The sequence below is a fragment of the Belonocnema kinseyi genome, chromosome 9 (assembly GCF_010883055.1).
Source record: "Belonocnema kinseyi isolate 2016_QV_RU_SX_M_011 chromosome 9, B_treatae_v1, whole genome shotgun sequence".
Lineage (NCBI taxonomy): Eukaryota > Metazoa > Arthropoda > Insecta > Hymenoptera > Cynipidae > Belonocnema > Belonocnema kinseyi.
The window spans coordinates 83,938,441-83,944,487 of NC_046665.1; the positions used below are offsets into that span (position 1 = coordinate 83,938,441).

Here is a 6,047-nt window from a genome sequence, read left to right on the forward strand (position 1 = left end):
GAAGAAATAATTAAAATGAGCTCATTCGCCTAACAATTCAATTCTTGGCAGGGATGGCCCCAATTATTGGCACCCCAGTCATATGAAGATGAAATGGTGAAGGAATCAGATTAAACTAAACTTTAATAGTATCAATAAGAAGTGAATAGTGAAGAGAAACATTGTTTTTAATTATTTTTCATTTATAAACAAATAGTCTGGCTTAAATGACTTAATTATCAGCATCTATCTAGTTCAAATTCAGAGGTAGTGATCCTCGGCTTCTTTTGCCTGCTTCAGCGGAATTAGTAGAATCGGTTTTTCTTTCGAAAATTGATTTTCATTTTTGTTAAATTCTTTATCTTTTAACTTCTTTTTTCTAGTAACTTCTTTAGCAGAATCAATGAGATCGATAATATTTTAAGATTGATTTATTTTTAGTTCATAGTCTTTTAAGTTTCTGTTTTCTATTTCTATCCTCTTGGGCTTTTTCTGAAATTTCATTTCACCGTTTTCGTTTTTACTTTTTAACTTCCTTAGTCTTAGCTTTATTTTTTCGAATTGATTTTCCCTCATTCCTAATCTCTCCATGCCTGCGATGTTAAATCCACGGAGTAATAATAAGGAGACCGATGTGTACATTTATTGCGTTTAAACACAATGCTCACGAGGAAGGAGACATGCGCACTGTGATTTGCTATCTCCTGTTCTCCCGCGAGAAGTGTGCGAGTGAGTGCCAGTGCTTGACAACCACAATACGACTCTTATGGATTTTGAGCCGCTGCATCCAAATATGGCCTTAGAGTTTGTCCTACACGTCTCAGTTTTCCCCTAGATGCAAAAAGTAGGGAAAAGCCTAGGGATTTTCTGGTTCCACAGGCCATACAAAAAATGTGTCTGCATGATACAAGGGACTAGGTGACTCTTATGGATTTTGAGCCGCTGAATCCGAATATTACCTCAGAATTTGTCATACACGTCTCAGTTTTCCCCTAGATGCAAAAAGTAGGAAAATCAAATTACTTTTTAAAAATCTTTCGTAATTGCAAATCTCTTTAAAATTTGGTTACAAGAAGTATTTTATCCAAAAGTGGGACATCATTCTGTACTGTTACTTGATTCATAGAATGGACACTGTGATACAGCTACAAAAGAAACTATGCCGGAAAACAAAATAATCAATATAATAAAAATACCATCAGGAACAACAGGAACAATACAACTACTTGATGTATATGGGTTTCACATCTGGAGAAATTTCGGCCGACAATTTTCAGATAATCTCGTTTTAATGAATTATGATTTGAATCTCCATGTAAGGAATAATATCATTAAACTTCAATCCCTAGTTCACAATCAGCTATCTTCACCGTAATACAAAAATCGTTTCAAGTAATCATGGTACAAGAATGGATATATTGATCAAAGACCAGACAGGTTTGATAATCCCGTAGACTTCAGTTTCGGAGATTCTTGCAATAGTCATTGCGAAATGCAAGGATGTAAGAACATTGCCATTGCATGATGGGGCTGGTCTAAAAAATCCTTATGTTTTAAACATTTAAACATTCCTATGAAGATTACCATTATTGTCAAGATTTTAAAAATAATATATTTCAAGTTGAAAATGTAAAAAATATTTCTTTGTAATAGAAGTAGTTCTTCAATTGTATTTTTTCGTTTTATAAACAAATACATTTCAGCTTAATTTTCAAGTTCATACATTTTTACAATAGACCATGCACACACGCACACACGTACACAGAAAAATACGCCAGTAAACTCGATGATCCCAGATTTAATTGTAAGTGGGTTAGCCTGCTTGTTGTTTCGCAGGGGTAGTTTCTAGGGGTTGGACGGGTTAGGGTTAGGTGGTTAGGTGCGTGTGGTAGCTTGTGGTGTTAAATTTAATTATTTCAAGAAAAAAGCGATTTAACTTGATGTTTCCAGGGTTAGGTGGGAAAGACTGCTTGTGGTTTGGCAGCGGTGGTTTCTAGGGGTTAGGTGGGTTAGGGGATAAGTGTTTAGGTGGGTAAGCTGGCTCATGGCGTGAAATTAATTTATTTCAAGTAAAAAACGCAACTAAACTTGATGTTTCCAGGGTGATAGGTTAGCCTGCTTATTGTTTAAGAATGTGGTTTGTACGGGTAAAACCCACCTAAAAAATTTTTTCTTTAAAAATCTCGAAACATGTCAAATTTAATTTGTTATTTTCTTATTATCAGTGCAATTTGTACCCCAATCGAGCTCTATTGTCAGCCCTTAGGATGACAAATCTGGTCAAATGGTTCTGAAAATTAAGAATGTATTTATACTCTCTATCCTTGCAACTTTGCATGCCAACCAAATTACTTGTCCTTAGGCATTGATTTCTTCCTCTGACATGTTACACATAAACGAAGGTACGTTGAAATAGTAGCTATAGTTATATTAGCATACTTAGCTAATAGATCTTTTTCCACTCTAGAACGCCCTCCATGACCGCATTCAATATGTGCAGAATGAATTATATCAAATAAATTATCCTTTAAATTTTTTGCCAGTTTTTTTTCAACTTGTACTTTGATAATGAAGTTATCTTGTAAGTCTTATGCTTGAAAAATAACTTTTGTAGCCAGGAGAATTTTTTTTCTTACAATCGAATTTCCTACGCTTCCTTGGAAATAATGACAGATACGAAAAAAATATTAAGATGACATTTCGCACGTCTGTAAGAAATCTGTGAAAAATGTCTCTGGTTCTTTTGCGATATCTTGCATAGTTTAAGAAAAAATTACATTTTCAGGAATAAAAAAATATTCCCGTCCTAAAAACTACTTTAGCCCGTATGATATCAGCTTCATGCGGGCTGAATCAGTTTTTAGGACAGGAGAATTTTTTTATGTCTAAAAATGTAATTTTTAATTTTTTTCGTAAACCATGCAAGACATCGCAAAAGAACAAGAAACGTTTTTCATAGAACTGTTTTAGACGTGCAAAATTTGATGCAAATACTTTTTGTATCTGTAATTGTCTCCAAGAAAACGCAGGAAATTCGATTGTAAGAAAAAGAATTCTCCTGGGTATTTTAAGAAAATATATTTGTAATTTTTCAGAAAAACCGCTTCCATTTCGTTATTTTAAACGTTTTGTTTAAAAACAAAAAAAACCTGCTTGATTTGAAATGGATTCGGTCTCTGTACTTTTCAAAGGGAAAGAGTAGAATTTTAGTAGTTGATTTGTTTATAATAATTATTCATAATGATAAAGGAAATTTATATTATAATAATAAAATACAAGAATGAAAATTGCTTATCAATTTGTAATATTAATTCATAATTTGAAGAATATTTTTTTTGAAAGAACTAATAGACTACACTAAACAAAACTTTATCGCTCTAAGAAATTTCCTGCAATAAATTTGATTCTCAGTTTTTTCTGTGAATTATGTTTTTATGGTTTGTTTTTTGAAATCGGGTAAAATATTTAATAAGTAACTTAGGAACAAACAAGAAGGCAAAAAAAGACCATTGAAAGCATCGTAGTGATCCAAATATGAATGAAATGAATATTCAATGAAATGGTTTTAATGACCGTACACTGAAGAATTTTAACTCTTCGCAGCAAGCTTCAAAGGTTTGTTGTGTCTTGGTTGAAAAGAAAATTATTTGGTCATACAGATCAAATGATGAAATAACATTATTTTTTTAATCCAAACCTTTATACTTGAAAAAACGATCAATAAAAAGTTGGTCTCGATTTCGTCACATTTCTTGATGGAGACCCTAGAATCTTCTGCATTTCCGAGCTTAGAATGTATTCTTTTTTCATTCTTCGTGATTTCATCGATGAAGAATCTAAAATTATACAAATTTACCAATTATTCATGACTAAAAACTACGCGTCAAAATCATCATTGATAAACTGGCTTTTGTAAAATTAATTTGAGCGTTTAAGAAAGAATACTTTATTTAAAATGAGAATATCTGTAAATCTAGCAAATTACGCTTAAAAATGTGTAAAATTAAAAAAATCAAGTACAAATCTTACTCTTTAGATCTGAACCAGAAAAATAATAACTATTGCGTGATTGCTGAGATAACATTGGATAATTTAGACAAATTGTTTCCTGGTTATTGGTAAAAAGCGAATTGATAAGAAAAATAACGGTTCATTTTTAATATTCAAAAAGAAGTATATGAAAAAAAACTGTGGCGAATTATGGATCAATTTGTAACACTCCTAATATCAATATAAAAAATGTATTGTTTTGCAGGTCTAAATTAAAAAAAATTATTGTTGTCCTTTATTTATGAAGGTATAATATTAATTTGTACAGATAATGATTATATGTACATGTTTTAGGACAATTACGCACGTGGCTAATCATTTGTTTTTATCTTCGTCAAAATTTCCATTGCACGAGTGAGCATTTTTTATGATTATTCAGCAATCACGTAATATTTATTCGTGTCCTCGGCCAAGATTTAAGAAATATGATATGTTTTAGATTTTATAAACTTAGAAGCACCTTTAGGAACACCTTACTAGGTTTCGCAGTGATTTGAACACAATTTTTCGAAAATATCATTTTGCTGAAAAAATCTTGGACTTTAAAGCCACATATATTAAAATCGTCAAATATAAAATAACTTCAAAATAGCCTGAATAAGGGCCATATAAACTTTCAAATGGTTGATATTGTCACAATGGATTTTCTTTTAACAACAATTTTGATAAACAAATATAATTGAAAATATGCCAAACAGAATATAGAAGGAATTTTGGCAGCATTTAAAAGAATTGTGGGAAGAATTTGATTTATTTCGAAAAATAATTCAAAGTTTTAAGTTTTAAAAATGTAAAAAAATTATTTTAAACTTAAAAATATTTCGATAAATTTAAAACAAAATATACATTTTTAAAGATTTCAAACAAAAAATTTAGAAGCTTTTTAAGAATTTTGAAAAGTTTCGAGAGAATAAAAACCATTTCTCATGATGTCTGGGAAAATTAAAAAAAGGATTTTTCAGTTTACAAAATCTATTTTAAAAGAATATTTTTTAATATTTTTAAACATAAAGAAAGATTTCCAAAATCATCAGAAACGAATCCGGATGATTTCAAGACAATTTTGGGAATAACTCGAGTCAGTTTAAATGATAGTCAAGAATTCTGGAAGTTCTGTAGAGATTAAAATACTTTTCAAATTTTGAAAAATTTATCAAATATTTTTTCCAAGTTTCAGCAAGCCCTAAATATCTTTTATACCAAAATTTGTCCAAAAATGTAGTAAAACATTGTGAAGTAACAAAAATTCTTATAAATGTTGTAGATAATTTTTCGAAATATATCCGAAATCTTCAACAATCTTTTTGTAATATTTAGAGAAATCTAGAAAAATTATAATTACATAACCTTGAAAACAAATAAAGAAATCCAGAAAATTAAATTATTATGCTAATAATAATAATCAAAATTATTATGATAGCCTCAATTAAAAAACAATTCTTTTCAATATTCTTTTTTATTTTTTAATTGTATATGTACAGTATTATTATTTGAATAGAATTTTTGTTGGAAAGATGCACATAAGTCCAACGGAGCAATTAAAAAAATGATCAAACTCACAACTTCGCGTATGACCACGAATTTTTTAAGAAAAAGTTTATAAATTTGTTATATTTTTTAAATGTAATCAGACATAATTAGGGCATATATTCCATAAATTATTTTTTATCTAATAAAATCCTGCTCCAATCACATACTGAAAAAATAAAATAATGTATTTTTATAAATCTGCGCCCCATCAAGTCATAATTTTCAAGTTGTTAGCGATAAAATTTTTTTATAATGTTAATTTTAAGAAAGTAGAGGTAATAACTACATACATCTACTGCTTTATAGTTTAAAATGTTTTATCCAAATTAACGATTTTCAATATAGACGTGAAGAATGAATCAAATTGATGAGAATCAAAGCGTATTAGCTTGGCACTTCCAAGAGCGCCGATGATAAGGACGATCAGTTTAACAGAATATTCCGGGTACAATCGTTGCAACTCCCTTATAAGGTCTCGATACCTCTCT

At 29.9% G+C, this 6,047-nt stretch overlaps 1 protein-coding gene across 1 annotated transcript in view; it reads right to left on the reverse strand.

The window, feature by feature from the left end:
* Positions 1 to 6,047, reverse strand: part of LOC117180616 — a 24,655-nt gene that overhangs the window by 6,881 nt on the left and 11,727 nt on the right. The window contains exon 3 of the mRNA XM_033373106.1: positions 3,677 to 3,815. The gene's annotated coding sequence lies outside the window, so the exon portion shown is untranslated. The remainder of the gene's footprint in view (positions 1 to 3,676; positions 3,816 to 6,047) is intronic.